The sequence below is a fragment of the Sceloporus undulatus genome, chromosome 1 (assembly GCF_019175285.1).
Source record: "Sceloporus undulatus isolate JIND9_A2432 ecotype Alabama chromosome 1, SceUnd_v1.1, whole genome shotgun sequence".
NCBI lineage: Eukaryota > Metazoa > Chordata > Lepidosauria > Squamata > Phrynosomatidae > Sceloporus > Sceloporus undulatus.
The window spans coordinates 286615318-286640413 of NC_056522.1; the positions used below are offsets into that span (position 1 = coordinate 286615318).

The 25096-nt window shown below is 41.2% G+C and overlaps 1 protein-coding gene across 3 annotated transcripts in view; it reads left to right on the forward strand.

The window, feature by feature from the left end:
• KCNA4 (potassium voltage-gated channel subfamily A member 4) overlaps positions 1-24501 on the forward strand; it is an 85120-nt gene extending 60619 nt beyond the window's left edge. For 2 of the 3 annotated variants that reach the window (XM_042477278.1, XM_042477297.1), the window contains one exon: positions 24308-24501. The gene's annotated coding sequence lies outside the window, so the exon portion shown is untranslated. Of the gene's footprint in view, positions 1-65; positions 4121-24307 lie in introns of those variants that run through there. The other variant, XM_042477286.1, reaches the window with a different exon arrangement.
• Positions 24502-25096: the final 595 nt, after the last annotated feature.

Consider the following 25096-nt stretch of genomic DNA (forward strand, 5'->3'; position numbering starts at 1 on the left):
CCCTCTCTATGCCTTTCTCACTCCTAGAAATGCCTCTGTTTCTCTCTCCATTGATATTTCTACAGTTCCAGGGAAGACAGGGATCTGTCATTGTTTCAAGGAAAACTCACAGTGATAACTCTGCAACAGTCTGATGGCAAACTCATGAGAATATGATGTATCTTGCTAAAGATTAACCCAGAAGATGTAATGGCACAGTACACCCCCAGGATTCTGGCCATGGTTTTTTTTTACTGACAAGTTAGCTTCATGGGAAAAAACCCACACGAAATGGGGAAAAATAATTTCAAAATGCACATAACTCCTTTTAATCTTACTCAGTGGGATGAAAACTTCTGACATTTTTCATTTTTGAATGCAAGAATAAAGTACTCAAAGATTTACATCCTTAGTAATGAGTGGGAATGATGTTACTTTACTGGTGCAAACATATAATATTTACTAGTTAAGTTTTATTACTTATTTTCAAAAGGCACTTTAGTGATATTTTTCCTTTAATGACCCTTTGACAATACTGAGCCTTTGTGTAACCAAATCAGCAAGTATGTTGCTGTGTGTGTTGTTTAGTTTGCTTTAAAGGTGTTTCCAACTTGGGGTGACCTTAAGGAGAACTTACCACAGGGTTTTCTTCACACATTTCTTCAGTGAGGGTTGTCATTGCCATCCTCTGAGGCTGAGAGACTGTGACTTGCCCAAGGTCACCTAGTGGGTTTTCATGGCAATGTGGAAGTTCAAACACTGCTCTCCAGTGTCATAAGTTCAATCAATGCTCAAACCACTACATCATACTGGCTCTCAGTCAACAGGTTTTAGAGTGCAATGCAATACAAGTAATTACCAATGCATCAAATAATATAATGTTAAATTTTTAAAAGTATAAAACTAGTGGGGAGTCATATATCCAGACAGATGTATCTCACTCATCCCATTGAGTAATGACAGTGAATTATTCTCAAATACTGTAATGAATCACAGGAACAAAGTGCTTTTAAAAAGTTACTGAGTTCTGGTTTAAACATTACATTATGCTCTATCCATGTAATTTCATCCTGGAGAAGGCCTCTCTTGAGGTTTGCATGCAGGCTGAGTCATAGCTAAACTACCCCCAAGGTATGCCTCTTAGATCAAAGCACATTGCTTTTTTACAGGTTAGTTTCCAAAGAAGCTGAGCTATGTGACAAAAGACTTTGTCATTTGATCTAACACATTCGACATGTAGATAGATTAATTGCTAATAATAACTTTGCTTAGAAAACCCCAGTACTGATGTGGCGGCCAAAACAGAGGTGAACTGAGATCAGAACGTGTATGTGTTTGCGTGCTTAGAGTAAAATACCTTGTTAATCCAAGGCCTTGGGGAACTGAACAGCTTAAGTAGCTGAGAAACAATGCTTAATGCTGCTTTGGTTTGACTGCCATCTTTCAAAATAAATTAAAATGAGCTGCTTTATACAATTCAGTTCTATCTCTGTCCAATCCACAGCTGTCCCCAATAGGACATACATAAATCCTCTACCCTGGTTGATGTTGGATCCTATTTGGGGGAGAGAAAGTGCTGTGCTGTTCTCTCAGCAGTAGAACATTGGTTATGCAAAATCTCTCTGGGTTTTGTGTTTTTTAAATGTACAATTTTTTGGTGTTGTACAATTTTTTGGTGTTTGGAGCATGTACACACTATTTGAATATCAAGGGTAGACACCCATTGAGATAGCAAAGTTTTTTCTGAAATTTTAAAATATATTATTGACTGCACAATAGCTAATGTTCTCTGGATGGTATACGATATATATGAAATTATAAAATACAAATAATGAAACACATGATAAAGCCAGAAGCAAAGACTAAAAGCACAATAACATATGTATTGCCTCAGTTAGGCCGTCTAGTTTTGGATTAACCAGAATTTTGAGACTGTTTTCAAAGGAAACCCATACGCAATAAATTGCAGTAATTCAAACCAAAGTTTACTAGAGCAAAAATAACGTTTCCAAGATAATTTATGTATATGTAGGGCAATAGCTGGTATATTAACCTAAGCCACTAAGAGTGGTTCTGTGTTACTGAAGGCACCTGTGCCTTTAGTAAAAATGCTGGATCTAATTCACACTAGTGTTTTTGTGCCAAGTAGATCAGGAGAGATTTGATTATGCAATACCGAATCAAAGTTCCTACTACATTTACTCTGATCGAATCTCTCCATGGCAGTTTAACCCTGTTGAAGTTCACATTACCATTTCTATCAGTTTAAAATGGAGCCAAATTTAGACTGTTCTCATTTTTTATAGTGTCAATCAAATGATGTGCATCTACGTCACACTATTTGGGAGAATTCCCCCCACCCATCAGCCTCAGAGGATGGCAGTGGCAAGCCCCTCAGAACGACCCTTAGCAAGAAACCCTGGAATAGGTTAGCCTTAGGGGGGGTCATACTCTCTCAGCCAAGAAACCCCCATGGGTTTAAATGCAATATACAGTGCGCCCACATCATATGTGGGAGTGCCATATGCGGGTTCCAGCATATGCTGGAAGCCACGCCGGAAAGACTTCACCCATGCCCCAGAAGATGCAATGGGGCATGTGCCCCATGACGCGCCAGGTACATGCCATGAGAACAAGCCCCATTGTTTCTAATGGGGCTTGAGTTTACATGGCGGGGTCTGGAACAGCTTCCCCACGTAAGGAAAAGAGCCAACTGTATTGCACCAGTTTGGGAGCAGAGTCTATTGTGGTCTTACTTCTTGGGAAAGAGGAACAAATGACCCCTAACCCCCAGCCCCACTGATAGTTTTTTTTTAAAAAAAAATTCAAGCAAATCATGTGCACAATTGTCCAACTGATGACGCGAGTATTTAAAAGTGTTGTCTACTGTGGCCATGCAATAGCAAAGATGTGCATAAACTGTCAGATTTTTTTTTAAAGTATACTGCCTAATGATGTTCCCAGGAGAACCCCCTCCCTAACTTTTACTTTGGTTTTGGCTGCCAGGGAGAGAGCAAGGGGGTGAGCATGATCTGCCCTCTACACATTAACCCATCCCTTCCTATGCTCTGAATTGAATCAACAGCAAGTTCCCATTGGCAGCTGGTAAAAAAACCAGTTCTTTTTGAAAAGATGCACTGAAATCCCTGGCTCCAAAAGAACTGGGTTAAGAGAGATTTGTGATTCCCTCCCCCCTCCCCCTGGAATTTGGGTCAGGAAAAACTAGCGCAAGTGTGAATGACCCCCCTTTTAAGCGGGTTTGCAAACCAGTTTGTAAGGTAGTGTGAACAACCCCTAAGTCTTAAGATTCTGCCCAAGCTATGCATGTTTAGAGCGTCTGCATTTCTGAGTCATGTTTCAACAAAAACGTTTATTTAATTAGACTTCTTTCATAGTTTTGTACAGAGTGAAAATGGTTCTTTTGCAACAAATACATTTTGCCAGGCTCTTTATTGATGCACAATAACTAGATCTCTCTTCCAAAATGTCCTATAATTCCCTTCATCTTTTTTCAGAGGCATAAGCAAATAATAAAGCTATGTCAATGCGTGTCACTTTATACAAATAAAAATCTCTCCAGACTTGATCAGCTCCTGAAATTGTTTAATTTCTAGTAAAACAAAATGCCTCACTTAAAGGTAATGATACCCAAGCTTCATTCCTTATCTGATCTATAGATTTAATCCCTACATTCAAAATATATCCTTACACCAATAATCATTATTCTGATGTCACAAATACAGCTAATCAAGCTGCCAAACCTATAATGTCAGATTGTCAAAGATAACAATGAGATATTTGAACTTATTTTGGATGTATGCTTCCTTCAAGTATTCACTGTTTGTCCAGGTAACAATTTTAACGCACACATTTTGTCAAAGAAAGGCTATCTTACAGTGAAGCTAACCAGTCTTCTTGTATGAAATAGTTCTTAACAGCACTTATTTTTCTACAACCACAATCCCATCCACAGTAATCAAGCAGCAAGATGAATTCATTTGAATTGTGGTGCTGGAGAAGAGGATTATGGATACTGTGGTCTGCTAAAAAGACAAATAAATGGCTATTAGAGCAAATGAAGCCTGAATTCTCTGTAGAAGACAAGGGCGGGATACAGAAGGGCAAAAAGGGGTGTGTTCATGACGTCATGAAGGTATAGCCTTCAGACGGCCCTTACCTGAATGCCGCCATGAACACGCCGCCCGCACGCCCCAAGCGGGAAGAAGCGGCATTAAAAAGGTGCCACTTGAAGCCCCAAGGACACCCCTTTTCAGGCTGCGGGGAAGCGGCGTTTTGCTGCTTCCCCGCAGCCTGAATAGCAGTGGATCGGGGCCTCAGCGGCTGCCGGTGTAACCACTAAAGCCCCGATACTCCGGGGAAAGGGGCAGGTCCAGACCGCCCCAAATGGGCAGTCTATAACCCGCCACAGAGATGTTGAAAAGCATGGGAATTAAAATAAAATGCAGATAAAGCCCATGACGTAATTCAGGAGTGGGATGGGGTATTGCCCCCCCATAAGAATTCTGTCCCCAATGAAATTTTATGTCAGTCCTCAAATTTTTAGCATCTAAGGTTGTTCATCTAAGGTTTTAAATTACTGCAATGCTAAAAATTTGGGGACTGATGGGAAATCTTGAGTATGGCAGTGTTCTTAGTGTGCCATATCCTCATTTTGTCCTCCCTTCCATAACTAGACCCTAGGCACAATTATCAGTGGGCAAAATAATAAACTGCCTTCACCACCTACAGGAATTGATCATCCAAACAAGAGCAGAGCAATTGCTATTCGTGCCCTGACATTCTTGCTCATACTACCCAAATAGATGCTGTGATTGATAATAATTAAAGCCATTAAAGAACCCAAAGAACCAACAAAGTCCCTGTTGGCCAGGTTCATCTCTCCAGGTGACCAAGGTGGTTTCTGTTTTAATTCCAGGTGTGAAACTGAATTCAAAACAAATACAGTACATCTAGAAAATCAAATTGATCAAACAGAACCCTCCATTCATTGGTGACTACTCTTTTAAGCATCTTGTCCAGAAAGGGGATGTTCCCAGCTGGCCTTTAGATAGTGGTCCTGAGTTCCTTGGATACAGAGTGGGATACATTTGGCCCTTCCCTTACGCAGGGGATCCATTCTGGACCCTGCCACGTAAGGGAAATTCCATGTAAAGTCAAGCCCCATTAGAAACAAAGGGGCTTGTTCCTGCGGAGTGCACCCGGTGCACCGTGGGGCACGGCCCATTGTTTTTTCCAGGGCGTGAGAGAAGCCTTTCCGGCACGGCTCCCAACATATGATGTGGGCGTACTGTATAAATATTTTAATAATAAAATAAAATACTTGTTTTCATCTACATTTGTGTGCAGGTTTTATTTCTTCTGGTTGTTATTGTTATGTTCCTTCAAATAATTTCTGACTTAAGGCAATCCTAACGTGAACCCATTATATTTCCCCCCCTGGGGCTAAGAGTATATAACTTGCCCAAAGGCACCCAGTGGGTTTCCATGGTTGAGTGTGGGATAGAATCCGTATGTCCAGTGTCCTAGTCCAATGCTGAAACCACTACAACATTCTGGAACTGGATTACTACATCTTCCAAAAAGGCTGGTAACACTCCCTCTCAGACAAGAATATGAAACCTGCTGGATCCATCCAGAATGCTCTCCCTACTGAATGTAATAAACTAAGAGGGCCATGTGATTGGCACAACATGACAAACTACCTTGTCCTTATTATCAGGGTTAGGGTTAGATTTAGGGTTAGGTTTACTATCAGGCTTCAATATTGGAAAATCAAACAGTATTACTAAACCAAATGGTAGTCTGGATGCTACTACAGCTAGAATTGCCCTAAATGTGGAATCCACATTGTAATGGGCAAGAGGGAATTAATATTTGAAGTGTTTTGCAAACCTTTTACTGTGTGTCACCAAGGATACAAGCAACCAGATTGTAACAGGCCCCTCACTACTAAGCCCAGTTCAAGGTGTTCCAGGCCCAGTACAAGGTGTTGGTGTGACACACACAACTAAGTTTCATTGATGACAGCACCCTGGGCCTTTTTATCCCACCGCTGCCATCCGTGTTTTGTAATGTGAGTAGCATGGTATTAACTCAAGTCCAGGCGTGTCCTTCTTGAATCAAACCAATAAAATGTTATTTACAAGAAGGCTTAACAGTGTTGGTTTTAATATGATATCTTATGTAATTCTTACTTTCTAGTTTGTTATAGTTACCATTGGTTTTATAACTCTTTAGCTAAATCACCAGTTTCTTATAACTAAGATTCACTCAGTCCTTCTATTAAGTTCCTCTCTTAAACATAGACCTAACAGCCACCAAAGCTAACAACATCCTTCAGGGTATCACACTCCAGCCACTCCCTTTCTAGAGTCCTGGAAATGTAACGGTAGGGAGCCCTTTTCCACTCAGACTCTACCCCTCACCATCCTTCTCTATCCCTGGAACCCTCACTCTCAGGATTCCAAGCCCTAACTGACTATTCCCTCAGAAACTCCAGGAACTCAGCCCTCCCTTGGACTCAACTGTTCCCTCAACTGTCCAATCCCAAATGTCTCTCTTCTCTAACAGCTCGGAATTTTTTCAAGTCCCAGACCACATTCTATTGGCTGGTCTTCAGCTGCCTTCTGATTGGTCATCTGGGTATTCTATGCACCAGAGTTGGTTATCACCTTTAAAGCCCTAAATGGCATGGGTCCAACCTATCTTTGGTACCGCCTCCTTCCATATAATCCACCCCATAAACTCAGGTCCTCTGGGAGGAGTTTGTTGCAGCCTATATAAACGAGGTTGTCTGCTACTGGCCAGAGGACCTTTTGGGCTACCGCTCCCAGATTATGGAATGGTCTGCCGGATGAGATCTGTCACATTACCACTGCTAACAGCTTTAAAAGAGCTCTTAAAACAGATCTCTTTCAGCAGGCATTTCCTGAATAGATCCCTGGCCACCAAAAAAGACTTAACCTGCTATACCCTGACTTCTTGTCCAGAAAGGGGATGTTCCCATAGTGGTCCTGAGTTCTGCTGCAGTTACTGTTTTTCTTGTTTTTATTTTATGCAATGTTTTAAATTGTAAATCATTTAATTGTATTTTTTGGAGGGGGGATTTGGGATACGGGAATTTATGTTTTAATATTGTAAGACATCCCAGTTGTCTTACACAGAGGGGAAGGATAGAAATAATAATAATAATAATAATAATAATAATAATAATAAAGTAAAACAGTTGCTGGGTGATTCTATGATGATGCACTAAATTCTTCATTGCTATCCTCACCACCAATAAATAGGCTTGATAATGGACTCTTTGAAATGGGTCCAATTGGTGTGAGTTTTCCTTTATGCATTCTAGTCATTATCCCACTTCCTGCATTTCCCTAATCCCAAATTCAGCTTCGATTAAGGTTTTTAAGTGGAAGTTGATGACCATTTTTGGAATGTGTTTTAATTGTGTATTCCAGCATGGCAGGGGGTGGCACTAGAGAGATGGTGCTTAGACATGTTTAAATCAGCTATCCAACATACCTCAATGTTGTAATAATTACAGATCAGTATCAAACCTTTCTTTTTTGGGTAAGGTGATCAAGGAGGCAGTTGTCTTCCAGCTTCAGGCAGTTTTGGGTCACAGATACTTCCTCAACCCATTTCATATCAGCTTCAAAGCAGGATACAGAGCTGTGAGTGCTATGGGCGTGTTACACACGCGCAGAAAGTACGTGTTCCGCACGTACTAGGGTTAGAAAGGGGTGCACAGAGCGTGTAGAAAATGACAGCACCCTTCCACACGGGCGCCACCATCTTGACATCGCGGACGCATAGCGTCTGGACGTTGCACGGCAGAAGTGACGCCGTGAGTGCACGACTAGCGCCTCGTGGTGCCACTTCCAGGGCACAGAAAGAAGCGCCATTTTCAGGCTTCTTTTTTGTTGCGTCTGGGAACTGTGCGGTTTGGCCGCTGCGGTTCCCGGATGCAGCAACCGGCGGTGCCGGCAGACCGCCACTTTCAGGCGGTCTGTAACGCGCCTGAGGTCACTTTAGTAGATGATCCCCATGTTAACACTGACAAGGAAAGTGTTGGTGCACTTGGACCTCTCAGTGGTATTCAATACCCTCAACCATAGTATCCTTCTTCCACAGGGAGCTGGGAATTGGAGACCCTGTGTTGCATGGGTTCTGGTCCTGCCTCTCAGGCAGGTTCCAGAAGGTGGTGCTTGGGGATAGCTGATTCTCAAAAAAGGAGCTGTTATATGGAAAACCACAAGGTGTAATTCTATCCATGATGCTATGCAACATTTACATTAAGCCCTTGGGAAAGATCATCTGGAAGCATGGGGCAGGATGATGATGATGATGATGATGATGATGATGATGATGATGATGATGATGATGATGATGATGAGTTTATTTATATTTCCCACCTCTCCCTGCGGATCGAGACGAGATTATAGCAAAAAAAATTCAATAATACAAAATGCAAATATAGTGTTATCTAAAAATACAAACAATAAAACAGTCAGCAATACTGCTACCAATAATTAAAATATCCCAATCATCATCTGTTCCCATGCTCTTAGATCAGAAGTGGGGGTGTTCTTTAGGATCAATCATAGCAGATCAGATGGATAGGCCTGCCAGAAGAGATCCATCTTAATTGCCTTCTTAAAGGCTTCCAGTGTAGTAATAAGGCGATCTCTTCCAGCAAGTTGTTCCATAATTATGGTGCTGCAGCTGTGAAAGCTTTGTGGGAAGTTATAACTAGTCTGGTTTTCGTGTATTCCAATAGTTTCTTCCCTGATATTGTAAGAGTGCGGGGCGGATTGTGTAGGGAGAGGCATTCCCTTAAGTAACTCAGACCCAAGCCATGATCACATTATACTGATCTTAAAATCACTCCATTGGCTGCCAATTAATTTCCAGGCAAAGTACAAAGCATTGGTTATTATCTTTAAAGCCCTAAGTGGTCTGGTCCATGTTACCTGCAAAATGGCCTTCTCCTGCACAATCTGCGTGTACACTCAGGTCCTCTGGGAAATGTTTGCTCCAGCTGTCCATGACTAGACTGGCAACGGTTTCCCAGATAAGTTTTTTATCTGCTGCTCCTACACTGCAGAATGATGATAGAGATGTGACAGCTGAAAGTGCTGACTGCATTTAAAAGAGCATTAAAAGCCTTTCAGCAGGCCTACCCAGTCAGTTTTAAATCATGACTTTTTAATTTGTATATGACCTTTTATGAGTGTATTTTAGTGGTTTTAAAGGCCCGTTACAAACGGGCATAAAGTACGGACTGGGTCCGTATTAGGATTGGAAAGCGGCGTCACTTCCGGACGCCCCTAACCCTAATACGGACCGAGTCCGTACAAAATGGTGGCACCCGTTCCCCACGAGGGCTGCCATGTTTACATAGCGGAGGCACTGCGTCTGCACATCGCGCAGCGCATATGATGGATGGCCATCTGACAGGGATGCTTTGATTGTGATTTCCTGCATGGCATAATGGGGTTGGACTGGATGGCTTTTGTGGTCTGTTCCAACTCTATCATGCTATGATTCTGTGACTTCGGCTGCAGCTTTAATAGAAATCGATTCCATCCCTAGTTTGATGCTAACCTGCATGGCAGAATACAGTTGGCCCTCCTTATCCATGGATTTTTTTATTCACAGATTCAAGCATTCACAGATTGAAAATATTGCAAAAATTATAAATTCCAAATAGCTAAGCTTGATTTTCCATTTTATATAAGGGACACCATTTTGCTATGCCATTATATTTAATGGGACTTGAGCATCCACAGATTTTGTTATCCATGGGGGATCCTGGAACCAAACACTAGTGGATAACAAGGATCCACTGTATATTCCTAAAATCTGATCATATATGGATATATATGATCACATTTATATTGATGTAAAACATCTGGAAGACCAAAGTTTTCCCACCTCTGCTATTCAGTCTTAAAATTAATTCCAGTTTATTATTTATTTATTGCACTTATATTCTGCCTTTCTCCCAAAATAGGATTCATTTCTTTCTTGTACTCTTTGTTTAATAATATAAGTCGTCCATATTCTTTTTCAAAAGGAGAGTTAAAGAGTGTTCCCCCCAGCTGTACTATTTCACAAGGAAAATTCTCAGATAGATCTGTGGGATACCTCCAAAGCTAACATGTACAGTTGACAATTTTTACTCACGGATTCTTTATCTGCAGAGTCAACCATCCGTAGCTTGAAAATATATAAATTCCAAAAAGCAAACCTTGATTTTGTCATTTTATAGAAGTGACACCACTTGACTACACTATTCTGTTTAATGGGACTTGAGTATCCATGGGGGTCCTGGATCCAAACCCCAGATGATACTAAGGGCCAACTGTACAAGTTCATTCCAGTTCACCAAAATCTAGTATCTTATTTTTGTGTCCAGAAGAGATAATAAAGTAAATGTTCTGTATCACTTTGAATCTGTGCTCTAGTATGCAGATGTAGGATATTGTTCAAACTCACATCAATTTATGACTTAACTAACACATTTATTCAGAGGCCTGCTAATCCTACCAGAGGCAGTAGCAGCACTTGCTCCCACTTACATGGCCCTTTGGTTTGCCCTTCCCAGAAGGTATCCTTCTTTCTTCTAGTATATTTGGAACTCTGGGACTTGTAATTCGTGATATAGTAAAACATAGCAAATAGGGCAAAATAAATCTCTGTGTCATTGTCTTGCACAGTCCAAGGTTAACTGCACAAGCACATTCAGAATTCAAAAAGGATGTTGACAAGCTGGAGTTTGTCCTGAGGAGGGTAACCAAAATGGTGAAAGATCTGGAAACTATGCCCTATGAGGAGCAACTTAGGGAGGCAGTGTAGAGAAAGTTAAGAGGTGACATGATAGACTTGTTTAAATATTTGAAGGGATATCATATTGAGGATGGAGCAAGCTGGTTTTCTGTTGTGCAAGTAGGACATGGAGCAGTGGGTTCAAATGACAGGAAAAGAGATTCCACTTCAACATTAGGAATTTCCTGATGGTGGGAGCTGTTCAACAGTGGAATACTCTGTTTTGGAGTGTGGAGGAGTCTCCTTCTTTGGAGGTTTTTAACAGATGCTGGATGGCCATCTGTCGGGACTGCTTTGATTGTGCATTCCTGCATGGCAGAATAGGGTTGGACTGGATGGTCCTTCTGGTCTTTTCCAACTCTATGATGAACCTATGATCTCTGCTCTTAAAAAGGGAACAGGCCAGGAGGTCCTACAGTTCATATTGTTGCTTGAGATTGCTTCTCTTTAGTCCCCAAATCTCACAAGATGCAGATAATCAATATAGACGTAAGGCAATGAATTTCAGTAACATTCTTAGGCATCATTTACAGTTTATACTTAATTTTTCTTTCAGAGAAATGGAGACAGTAGTCTGGCCAGCATGGTGCCTCTAGGAGACCTAATCCCCATTTAGGTCCAAAACATACTTCAGAAATAATGCAATTTCAGATTGTTTTAACTGCCCTGGCTCAATGCTAGGGAATTCTGGGAACTGTAATTTTCTGATACGTTTAATCTTCTCTGTCAGAGAGCTCTGGTGCCACAATTAGCTACAGTTCCCAAGATTCCCTAGCACTGAGCCAGGGGGCTTAAAGCAGTTTCAAACTGTATTATTTCTACCATGCATTTTGAACCTTAGTCATGGAAACCCATTGGGTGACCCTGGGAAAGTCACTCTCTCATCCTCAAAGGCAGTCATGGTAAATCCCCTCTAAACAAATATTTCACCTTAGGGTCAGCATAAACGGATATCAACTTAAAGGAAAACAACATCAACAACCTAGGCAAATAAACCCCTTTGGAAATCTGGTCCCCAGTAAAGTGTACCCTCTTTCCATGTGGTAACCTCAGAGGCCTCAGAGGGAGAGAAGAATGCTGGACCTGATCCTCTCCCCCCACCCCCACCATTCCATTCTCCTTTTGTGTCGTGTCTTCTTAGAGTGTAAGCCTGAAGGCAGGGAACCATCTAATTAAAAGATTTTATGTACAGTGCTGTGTACATTTACAGCGCTATATAAATAAAGCTTAATAATAATAATAATAATAATAATAATAATAATAATAATAATAATAATAACCTTGACAATGTGCTATATTAGAGGGCAGTCAAAGAGTCAGCACAGCTCACAATCTGCAACAGAAGTATAAGTGCAGTCAGCTACACTGCAGGAGTGCTGTAAGAATTTTTCTGAACACGTCACCTGTGATATGGGTCAATAGACTTAATTGCCTGGCATCAGAAACCACTCAGCCTCTGCTTGACTCCCAATTTAAGTACAGTATTAATACCGAGCTACAGTGCAGGTCTCTTATAAACCACTATTTCTCAACTACAGCCTTTCCCAATAGGCAACATGAAGATAATGGTCAACACCACTGGAACGAAAGTTTTCATAGCCAAAGCTGTTTTTTAAAGAAAAAATGTAATAGTTAAAAGAATTCAAATAAGAAGTAAATAGGCACTATTTACTGTAGTACATGGAGTGGGCGGGTATTTCATCTTGTTTGTCAAGCTGCAACATATTTTTTGGGCCAACCCTGTCCAATTTCACAAAAGAAGCAATGACTGGAGGATTGTTGTGCCAATAGGGAAGGAGGGAAGGAGCTGCCCGCTAAGATAAAGCAACAGGTGCTCCTGTGAGGTCTTCAGTGCCCTCTGTTCCTGCAATACTAAGTCCTCATCCTTTACTTCTCTTCTTTCTACCTGTCTCCCCCTCACCAGTTCCACTCAGATAAGAATTTAGCCTCTGTAAATGAAGTTTTCATTCATTCCCTAAATTTTTAGCATTGCAATAATGATGGGGAAAAAATCAGCTTTTAGAAATACAATTTAGGGATCCAACGAAAAAGGGTAAGGCAAGTGACGAAGGGAATGCAAACACAACAAACATAAAGAGCTTTGGCTCTGAATGATTTCCACTGTACCACACTCTGAAATACTAGAGATTTGGGGAATGAAGAAATTTTGCACGGTAGTGGCTGTGATTGTTGTATTCATGCTGGAAGAGGCAATTCCTTCATTTTGCTTCCCTCTCAGATTTCCCCAACCATGGTGTGGGATTAAACAGGCCAAAAAATTTAAAATAAAATAAATAATAAAATAGGCTTATGTACAACAGCAGCAATAACACTAAAAATCATCCAGATTTTTAATGGACAATTCTGAAATTGGGTGGAATTACAGACAGAACCTATAGCAGAGGACTGGTCAGTATATTTCTTTTATGACACCAGCACCCAGTACAAAATGGGCCATGGGTGGAAGCAGAAGCCTCAGTGAAGGAGACTGTGCATAGTGAGGCCCTTGACTAGTCTCCAGATGTGAAAAAGAATAATCACCCCCCCCACACACACACACCTCATGACCTGGTTTAGGGAGCTAGTGGCCAGGGAAGCCCCCTGGTTTCAGCAGCCACACTCATGGCAGCAAAAGTGGATCCTACAGAAACATACTCCAACAGCACCAGTACCAGGTCAACTGGCCTTGCTGAGTGGTGGTAGGACAGGATCAGGTGGGGAGTCTTTCCATTTCCCTCTCCCTATGCTTTAACATCACTACTACCTTGCCAGAGGTTCATCAGGTGGCGTGCGGGCACCATCTTGGTCATAGCAGGGGCTTCTGGCAGATGTTATAAATGTTCCTTACATGTGATTTTAAGAAAGTTGTTCAATTACATATGTATTTGTGGTTTTATTTATTTTGTATTTTATATATTGTGTAATTTCATTCGATGTTATGTATATTTGATACTACTGTGAACCGCTTTGATCGCTGCGGAAAAGCGGTATATAAATAAAGTTTTTATTTTATTATTATTATTATTTATTTTATTCCTGCTAACTCCACCTTCATTATTGGGGAAACAGCAAGAAGGATAATAGAAACTGTGGTTACTTTCCCATGAAGATCCTTACTTGAAGGACAGGGAACACTATGGCCTTCTATATGTTCGTGAAGCAAAGCCAGAGAGGACTGCAACTACCATCAGCCCTGCCCAACAGTGTCAATGGTGAGGGATGATGGGAGGTGCCATCTGGTAAGACCTGCTGGATGTGATGACTTGGCAACTATCTTGCCAGCTGCGACTACTTATGGATAGACCACTATTACTATTTCACTAACTGCCATCGCTTATGTGTTGGGGTGACAATGCATAATTGCCAAATCTTTTAAAAACCCTTTACACTATGTGCCACCTTGCCACCAACTATGTGTGGAAATCCTTGAACTTGGATCTCCCACAAAGGATTCACACATTAGAACTCTCTTCAACTGCCAGCACTCTGCGGTTTTGGCACCAGTTGTCAGTTGATAACTACACACCCACTATATGAAGTGTCCTAAATAATAAAAGGTCTTTTACCTTTGGTAGCATTTTAATTATGTTTGGTAGTGTGGATGGTGTTATCTGTAAGCACGTGTAAGGCAACTCTTCTTGAAACAAAGGAACAAATAGTATTTACAAGGAGGTTGGACACAGTATCTTTCTTGTAGGATGTTATTAAAGCTTGATATGGTGTGTAAATTTTTTCAGTAGTTACAAAGTTTAACAGTTTCTTTCAGTTGACTTTATAAATGTTCCCTTTTAGTTCCCACAGAACCTTTATTTAGCCTCTGTATCTCTTAACCCTTCTGGTTATCTGTTACACCAACATCAACACTAACTGAACTTCCTCAGTTTTCTAATATTTAATTCATCTGTTTTCCACATAACTTTAATACCCACCTCCTAAATATATAAATATACCCATATTAACTCATACATTTTAACTCTGGACTCCTCTAGACCCTAACTTGGGTAACTAAATACCTTCTAACTGCACCTCACAGGAGTCTTCCTCAGCCTCCTCGGCTGTTATCCCCTGAAGGATTGTACACCATGGGCAGGTTTACTCATATCTATTTTATTGTTTGTATGTACAGCGCTGTGCAAATCTACAGCACTATATAAATAAAGCATAATAATAATAATAATAATAATAATAATAATAATAATAATAAGGTACAATGACACCCCCCAACACATGGCTCCTCCTCTCTATTTATACCTGCTCCTGGGAGCAGACCTCACCTTTTTTAGCTTTACTCCTATTGACTGTTCTCAACATTCTAAACTGCCTGTGTTCTCCACATTTTCCCCATTACTACCTTAGATAAAGCAACTCCAGAACACAGCACTCTAGACACCAGAAGGTCCATAAGCAATTCAAAAATGAATGAAGCTGGAACAAGACTGATACATAGAATCACTGGCCTGTTACAGACTGCCAGAATAAAGCTGCTTCGGGTCTCTTTGGAGATATGCTGTTTAAATGATGCATGCATCCTAAGAATCCGGAAGATGCACCAAAGCTGCACTCTAGTCCTTAGGACTGGAGCATGGCTTTGGTGTGACCTCTGGACTCTTAGGACCCATGCATCATTTAAACAGCATACCTCCAAAGAGACCCGAAGCAGCTTTATTTTGGCAGTCTGTAACAGGCCACAGAATCATAGAATCGTAGAGTTGGAAGAGACCACTAGGGCCATCCAGTCCAACCCCCTGCCATGCAGGAAATCCAATTCAAAGCATCCCTGACAGATGGCCATCCAGCCTCTGTTTAAAGACCTCCAATGAAGGAGACTCTATCACCCTCCGAGGGAGTGCATTCCACTGTCGAACAGCCCTTACTGTCAGGAAGTTCCTCCTAATGTTCAGGTGGAATCTCTTTTCCTGTAGCTTGCATCCATTGTTCCGGGTCACTGTTCTCTGGAGCAGCAGAAAACAAGCTTGCTCCCTCTTCAGCATGACATCCTTTCAAATATTTAAACAGGTCTATCATATCACCTCTTAACCTTCTTTTCTCCAGGCTAAACATCCCCAGCTCCCTAAGTCGTTCCTCATAGGGCATGGTTTCCAGACCATTCACCATTTTTGTCGCCCTCCTTTGGACATGCTCCAGTTTCTCAATGTCCTTTCTGAATTGTGGCGCCCAGAACTGGACACAATATTCTAGGTGGGGCCTGACCAAAGCAGAATACAGTGGCACTATTACTTCTCTTGATCTAGACACTATACTTTTATTGATGCAGCCTAAAATTGCATTGGCCTTTTTAGCTGCCACATCACACTGTTCACTCATGTTCAACTTGTGGTCTACTTGGACTCCTAGATCCCTTTCACATGTAGTTTCATTCAGCCAGGTGTCACCCATCCTATATCTGTGCATTTTATTTTCCCCCCTAAGTACAGTACCTTACATTTCTCCGTGTTGAATTTCATTTTGTTAGCTTTGGCCCAGCTTTCTAGTCTATTCAGGTCATTTTGGATCTTGATCCTGTCCTCTGGAGTATTAGCTATTCCTCCTAATTTGGTGTCATCTGCAAATTTGATAAGTATGCTCCCAATTCTGTCATCCAGGTCACTGATAAAGATGTTGAATAACACTGGGCCCCGGACAGACCCCTGTGGGACCCCACTGGTCACTTCTCTCCAGGCTGAAAAAGAGCCATTGTTGAGCACCCTTTAGGTTCGGCTGGTCAACCAATTACAGATCCATTTAACAGTTTCTTTGTCTAGCCCACATTTTACAAGCTTGTTTGCAAGAATGTCATGGGAAACCTTGTCAAAGGCCTTACTGAAATCAAGATATACTATATCCACAGCATTCCCTTCATCTACCAAGCTGGTAATTTTATCAAAGAAAGAGATTAGATTTGTCTGGCATGACTTGTTTTTCTGAAACCCATGTTGACTTTTTGTGATTATGGAATTGCCATCTAAATGTTCACAGACTCTTTGTTTAATTATCTGCTCCAGAATCTTTCCTAGTATTGATGTCAGACTAACTGGACGATAATTGTTGGGATCCTCTTTTTTCCCCTTTTTGAAGATGGGGACAAAGTTTGCCCTCCTCCAGTCAGCTGGGATCTTTCCTGTTTTCCAGAAGTTTTCAAAGATTATTGCCAATGGCTCCAATATTACATTTGCCAGTTCTTTTAATACCCTTGAATGGAGTTCATCTGGTCCCGGAGACTTACATTCATTTAGATTAACAAGGTGTTCCTCTACTATCTCTTTACTTATTTTGTGCTGAAATTCCCCTATTCTGCCCTCTGCTCCATTATCCTCAGGTTGAGCACCCTTTGCCTTTTCTGAGAAGACTGAGGCAAAGAAGGTGTTGAGTAATTCTGCCTTTTCTCTGTCCTCTGTTAACATTTTGCCATCCTCTCGATGCAGTGGCCCTACCATTTCCTTCTTCTTACTTTTGCTGCGGACATATCCAAAAAAGCCCTTTTTATTGTTCTTAACCTCTCTAGCAAGCCTGAGTTCATTCTGTGCTTTAGCTTTTCTGACTTTACCCCTACACATGCCTGCTATTTCTTTGAATTCCTTTTTTGTGATTTCCCCCTTTTTCCATTTCTTATACATGTTCCGTTTCAAACTTAGCTCGGTGGAAAGTTCCTTAGTCATCCATCCTGGTTTCTTGAGACACCTCCCGTTTTTCTTTCTCACTGGAACTGTTTGAAATTGTGCCTTCAATATCTCCCTTTTGAGAAAGTCCCATCCGTCCTGAACTCCTTTATCTTTTAGTATTTCTGACCATGGAATCGCCCTCAATACTTCTCTAAGTTTACTGAAATCCGCTCTCCTAAAATCTAGAATGTGTGTTTGACTATGCCTGGCTTCTCCTTTCCACTGTATTACAAACTTCAGGAGAACATGGTCACTCCCACCTAAGGATCCCACCACTTGCACCCCATTAACCAAGTCATCCTTGTTGGTTAGGATCAGATCTAAAATAGCTGACCCCCTTGTTGCCTCTTCCACCTTTTGGACAATGAAATTGTCTTCCAGGCAAGTGAGGAATTTGCTAGACCTTGAGGATTTTGCTGAGTTTGACTTCCAGCAAATATCAGGATAGTTGAAGTCACCCATCACTACTACATCTCTCCTTTCTGACTGTGTGGTCATCTGTTCTAGAAAGATATCATCCAATTCCTCAGTCTGACTTGGGGGTCTGTAGTAGACTCCCACCATAACATCCTTGTTGTTTCCCTCCCCTTTAATTTTTATCCAGATGCTCTCCACCTGGCTTCCAGGATTGATGTCCTGGATCTCTTCACTGGTGTAAATATCTCTGACATATAGGGCTATTCCTCCTCCTTTCCTGTTTGGCCTATTTCTCTTAAAAAGGTTATACCCCTCTATTTCCACATTCCAATCATGAGACTCATCCCACCAGGTTTCCGTGATGGCTATTATATCATATTTGCTTTGTTGTACTAGGAGTTCGAGTTCATCTTGCTTATTTCCCATGCTCTGTGCATTAGTGTAGAGACATCGCAGACCATGGGTCCCTTTTACTTGCTGCCTGTGCAAGTTTTTTTGCCTCCCACTGTTGGGTCCTTGCACTTTTTTTCTTGTTTCCTCTATGTCAGTTTGACTATTTTCGCCATCCCTTTCGCCTTCCTTAATATTGTCTCCCTTCCCCTTGGAACTCAGTTTAAAGCCCTCCTGATCAAGTTCTTGAGACTGTTGGCAAAAACATTTCTTCCAACTGGCGTGAGATGCAACCCGTCCGTTGCAAGAAATCCCTCCTCATGGAACCGCAGCCCATGATCGAAGAATCCAAATCCTTCTCGGCGGCACCATCTGCGGAGCCAGTTGTTCACATCCGCTATTTTCCTCTCCCTTCCTGGACCATGCCCTTCAACTGGCAGAAGAGACGAGATGACAACTTGTACATCCATTCCTTTCAGCTTCCTACCAAGCGCCTCGTAATCCCTTTTGATGTCCTGAAGGCTGTGTCTTGCAGTATCATTAGTTCCCACGTGGACCAAAAGGAAGGGGTATTTGTCAGTAGGCTTGGCCAGTCTTGTCACATCACGGATCTTTGCACCTGGAAGACAACACACCTCTCGAGACATCTTGTCAGGCCTACAAATCACTGCTTCTGTACCCCTCAGCAAGGAGTCCCCCACTACGACCACACGCCTCCTCCAAGGCTTAGCAGCGACTGTTCCCTTGGTTGGGACTCTCAGGCTCCCCTGCTGTGTGATTCATCTTGCACATACTGTCTGAAGTATCCAAACTGTCTTCAGGGATATGTCTAAGCAGAGAATTACAGAAAGCAAAGCTTGAGGGGATGAGGACTTGGAAGATCAGACAGATTCGTCTCCAGAAAAGATACTCTTGGCCACCACAGTTTCATTGGATTTATTGGGATCTCATCACACACTCCAAAAAACTTTAAATGGAATCACGAACAGTGCAATTACGTGGGGTTTGTTCTGGTTGCATATATAATTGAGAGTGGAAAACAGTTTATAGAAAATGGTTGTCTGTATTTTCATTACAGGAGCCAGCATGGTGTAGTAGTTTGAGTGCTTGACTATGACTAGGACTTAACTAAGAAATCAGGGTTAGAATCCTCAGTCAGCCATGAGTGATCTTGAGCAGGCCCTACTCTCTCAGACTTAGAGGAAGGCAATAGAAGACTCTCTGAATAAATATTGCCAAGAAAATTCACAGAAGGTCACCATAAGTCAGGGCAGACTTTAAGGCACATAGCAACCAGAACATTTCATAACACTCACAGTAATTTTCTTAATGGGAATGTGATACAATTATTTTTATATATGGATTTACAGTTTTAAAATATTATGGTCAGTGCATTTTCTTTTTCATTTTCTCTACCATATATATAAGTGCTTTTGGGTACAACCAGAATGAGGCTGTTCTCTGCATTCTTGGTAAAAGAAAGGAAATTTGGACAATTTTAATTACTGGTAAAGGACTCAGAGGAAAAAACACTCTAGTGTTTCTGGTTAAGAGAAATCTGAAGGCCGGATAGGATGTTTAAATGGATATAATGCTATTAAGTGTGATGCCAATTTACATCATCCCTGTGACTTCAAAAATCAAGCACCAAGCTTTCATCATTTGCCAGAGGTGCTGATGCCAAGACCCTGCTTTCAAAGGCTGAGCTCTCTGCTTTTTATCATTTGGAGAGAGTCATGCAATGACTCATTTAATGAGCTCCAAGCTTCTTGATATTCAGGTGCTGGTTCATCAATCTTCAGATAGCCATACTCTTGCAGACCTACCATGTATTATAATTATTGAGATGTCACACATGCTGCCAAAATAATTTGGGATGTTTTGCAAACTCTATAGCATCACATTTGAAAACATGTCATAGAATAACATCTGCATTATGCACATATTTCTGACCTGGGGACAGGCAACCTCTGGTTTCCATATTACTCCACACCCTTTTCTGTAGTCTCCATCCCAGGGGTTTTCAATGATCATCTATAGCTTCTCCCACCATTATTGCCACTACCATTTTTACTGCCTATGTTGGTGACATACCAGTGGTAAGAAGGGGCACCTTAATTTTAAAGGGTCATCCCCCCTTTCAAATAAAACAATTCCTCCCTGCCTGCCTTACATAGTATCCAGAGCTGTCATTGCACTCACAGAAGCAATGTCTGTGAGCTTTGGCAACAGTAAGGTGATGTGACTCCAATGTGACAATAGGTTTAGTACCTTGGATAGCTCTTTTAAAGTTAGGGCTAGATCCTCCAGTGGACTCTTTCCCCCACTGAGATTGGAGCCACCAGCTGACACTGGCCAGCAGGAGGGGACAATTCCACATTGCTTTTGCTGCAACCTAAAAGCCTTGTAACCTTTAGGAATGGGAAAATAGATACTAAAGCAAGTTTTTAACACTGGATAGGGCTTTACGTGTGTGTGTATGTGTGTGTGTGTAGAGGGGCGGATTGAGCCAAGATTTTAACACTGCCATGTACATTATGTAGGCCCTCCCCCCTGAATATCTATATGGTAATCTCCCCACTACTCTGCAGGGAATATACGGTAATCCTCCCCACTTATCTGCAGGGAATATGTTCCAAGACTCCCAGTGGATCCCTGAAACTGGATTGTATCAAACCTTTTACCTACAATGTTTTCAGACCATGACTGACAGTGTGTAACTGAAGCCGCAGAGAGCAGAGCCGGGGATAAGGGGGACTACATTATATTTTCGGACCACGGATGATCACAAGTAACTGACCACTGAAAGCAAAACCACAGATAAGGATGGATTACTGTACTTATAAACAAGGCATGCAAAGAGTGTGCTTTTTAAAGTGAAAAAAGCAAATTAAAAGGTTCCTCCACATTTTTAAAATGAAAGAGGTGCCTTGTCCTCTGCCACACCATGGAATTTCTGAGGCAAAAATGACAAGCCCCTGCACATTCTAGCGAAGGAGAGGTGGGAACACCCCACAAGTCCTAAGCACACTGTTAAATCTCATCACCCATAAAAATGACAAGGAGTTAACAATGATGCTAGCTCTTGAGAGAGGCAGGTTGATTTTTAAAGCTAGATTCCCAGTGTAGATAGACTTCGGCTGAGTGTGAAGAAGTCTGTAATAAGTCTCTGTGAAACTGGCTCATTCTTTAATTTAGAATATCACAGCTTCTTCAATGATGTTTAGAAATTATATCATTTCAGAGTCAGCTCCCACTGAGCTTTATGGAACAGAGAACACAGCTCCCCAGTGCTGGGTGTTTTTGCACTTGTATTATAGCGTCTACAGTGTCAGGGATACAGAGAAGCCCAGAGAGTGGCATTTTAATTAATTAATTTAATTTAGTTTCACCTCACATATCTCTGTTTGTTCATCTCACATCCTTCTGTATATTAAGGGAGCATATTAAGGCTAAATGTTCACCCTTAAGCTGAATAGCAATATGAATAAAAAGGAATTATAATCCATTCTGGATCCCCCCTCCCCACATAAAGGGAATTCCATCTATGCTCAGGCCCCATTTAAATGCATGGGGCATGGGGCGGCATGGCGGCAGCATGGCGGTGCATGTGCACCACGGCCACAAACGCCATTACCCCTTATGGGGCATGCCTCCCCTTTTCCCAGCGCGGCTTTCAGCATATGCTGAAAGTTGCGTAAGGCCCACCCGTGTATAATGCAGGTGCACTGTATTTCTTATGGGGCTCGAGCATAAGCTTTTTTCCCCTTACGTGGGGGGGGGGGTCCAGAATGGGACCCCGTGTAGGGAAAGGGTGCGCTGTACTACATATGAGTTAGGAAGAGCTGTGACTTCAGACAGGAATTAGTGTTGTTTATCATCTAGTTTATCAAATAAATAATGCCTGTTTTTTAAAGTATTAATGATAATATTATAGAATATTATAGCAATATGGTACAGGAGCACACAGTTTTGTGAATGTAGAGTGAGCTTCATTTCTCTATTCACTGTGTCACAGTGAAACAACTTTGTAGCATGTTGAGTAAATATCAAAAGAGAACTTTTTTCCCATCAATAAGGAAGAAAGAATGATACCAGTAATTAGAGAACAAGGAAAATGACAAAACAGCATTACATATATACTAGAGACAATCATAGAATCATAGAGTTGGAAGAGACCACAAGGGCCATCCAGTCCAACCCCCTGCCATGCAGGAAACCACAATCAAAGCTATTGTGAATTCCTTATGTTCCTAAATCATTGAGGAGTTCCAAGGGCAGTGCTACTGTATTTAGTCTTGTTGGAAAGAAAGTTCACCAGATACTTTGGTTCTTGAATTTTTGTATCCTATCCTATATGTAAAGTTCTCAGTTGATAAAATCAACTTGACCCATTTAAAATAATTTAAACTAGTAAAAAGTAGTTTAGCCATATGAAAACAACATATTAATTTAACAAGCTTAGAAAAGATAGGTGAAAGCTGGATAAAACCATTTAAAACCATTCCCATACGTGGCTTTGTATAAAATCAGTTTGTATCCACAAGGTTTAGTAAAAAGACATGTTTTTACTTGGTACCAGAATGAGTGTTGGTGCCAATTAGGCCTCTACAGGGAGGTTGTTCCAGCACAAGGGTGCCACAGCCAAGAAGGCCCTCTCCTACCTCCTTCCATAGTTAATTGTCCCAACTGATGAGAGGGCCATTCAGCACACTTCAAACATCTATAGGTTTATATAGTGATAAGTGCTTCATATATAGGCTTACATTGTAATTCGTGCTTCATTAAATATGAAGATTTTCAGCCATTTATAGCTTTGAATGTCATCATCAGCACCTTAAAAGGAGACCACAAATATATAGATAACTTTGTAATATTTGCTTTGTTTGCATATAAGAAAGAAGAAATGAGAGCAATAGAGGCAGCCCAAAAGGTCCTCTTTCAGTTTCGACTAACTCCCTTGAGCTCATATTTATCTTTCTGTGTCTATCCTTTTCTCAAATGGCCAACACTTTTCACTGTTAAACAAATCACACATTCCATAAAGAGAGGAAATGTCACCTTCTCATGTGTCTTGGCTGTCTGTGTCCATAAAACACATAAGCATGTTCCTTATCTATCACAAAGTAATATTTCCCATTGATGAAAAACCAAAAAGTCATAATTAGCATCAGCAAGCATCAAACAAAGGCAGGTCAGGTCAGCAGCCATAACAACAGAAACAAAACTGACGGTGTACAAATCACCAGCCATCACTACCATTAGCCTCTGTGAGGCAGTTACCTTAGGGGCTGAGGACTGTCTGGACACATGTAGGATTGCATTGCTCACACTTCGATTCATGGCTGTCTTAAAATATGTCACCTTTCCCAAATCACTGCACAAGCCAGTATATAGGAAGGCTGAAAATATTTGTTCCAGGGTTGGAGAGAAGCCCAGAATGCAAACTGGAATACCAAACAACATTGTGGCAACACCTTGGCTTGGAATACCCCAAGTGCTGTACACAGTATACAGCAGTTCATAGAATCATAGAGTTGGAAGAGACCGCAAGGGCCATCCAGGCAACTCCCTGCCATGCAGGAACTCTCAATCAAAGCATCCCCGACAGATGAGTCAGTCTCAGTATAGGTAGGTATTACACTTGAATACTTTGGAGCTGAGATGGTTTGTGGCAATTATGTCCTGAAGAGGTTAATCTGCTCTAGGTTTTAGTCTAAACTTTACAGGAGCTATATAAGGAACTATGCAAGCAGATTCAATAGGTCCACACCTTGGAATTTAAAATTCAGAGGAAAACTTAGAGTAGACTTACTGCCCCTCTGACATGGGCACTGCCAACCAGCACTGCTTTGGATAAGGGATGCTAGTATGGTTTCTAAACAGACTTTAGTTCCTGCTTACTCTCTCTTAATAAATTACACTATGCCTTTCCTCTTAGATCTCAACAGCAGTCGGTTTTGTTTTTGTTTTTTAAATCCCACCCCTCTCTGTTTTGTTTTATACAGACTGTTTGGGACACTGCCAGAACAGCTTGCCTGCCTGCAGCTTTCCATTTGCTTTCTTGAATGGCTGCCTTTGAACAGCTTCACACATGCTCAGTAGTACGTCCAGGACATCCAGCTCTTAATTGTAAGGGAACAGCTGCTTAATACATCAGGAGATGAACCATGTCCCTTATAGTGAATGAAGAAAATTTACAGTCCAGGAGAGTCTGGATCGGATCCATGCTATTTCTAGTAAATTAAAAAAAATCAGTTCTATTAATCTGAAGAGTCATGGCTTTAATAAATGGTGTGATGTTTATGGTCTTCACCTGCAAGGTCAGCTCTCAAGTACAGAGACTTCATGAAGGGAAAAAACCTTTCTAATATTAGTTTTATTTAAGGAAAATTTTATTTCCTCTAAATTCATTTAAAGTAGACAATAATTCCTGCAGCATAGATGTTTCTAGCAGTCAGTGCCAAACTTTAATACAGTCCGGGAAATAATATTATTACCAAAACGAAAAGGAAAAAAAGAAAAGAAATGTTGGAAGCTCATATGTAAGCTCGTAACATTTAGACTAGTATCTTGCTACAGAGAAATAGTGATTGCATTCATTGGCAATTTTTTTTAAAAATCAGTTTGTGCATAGGCATTTCTTTATACTCTTAACTATGCAGTTATTTTCCGCATATACATTGAGCCCTCAGTATCCACAGGGATTTGGTTTTAGGACACACACACCCCTGCAGTGGATACCAAAAACCATGCATGTACATGTCCCATTATATACAAAAGCATAGAAAGATGGT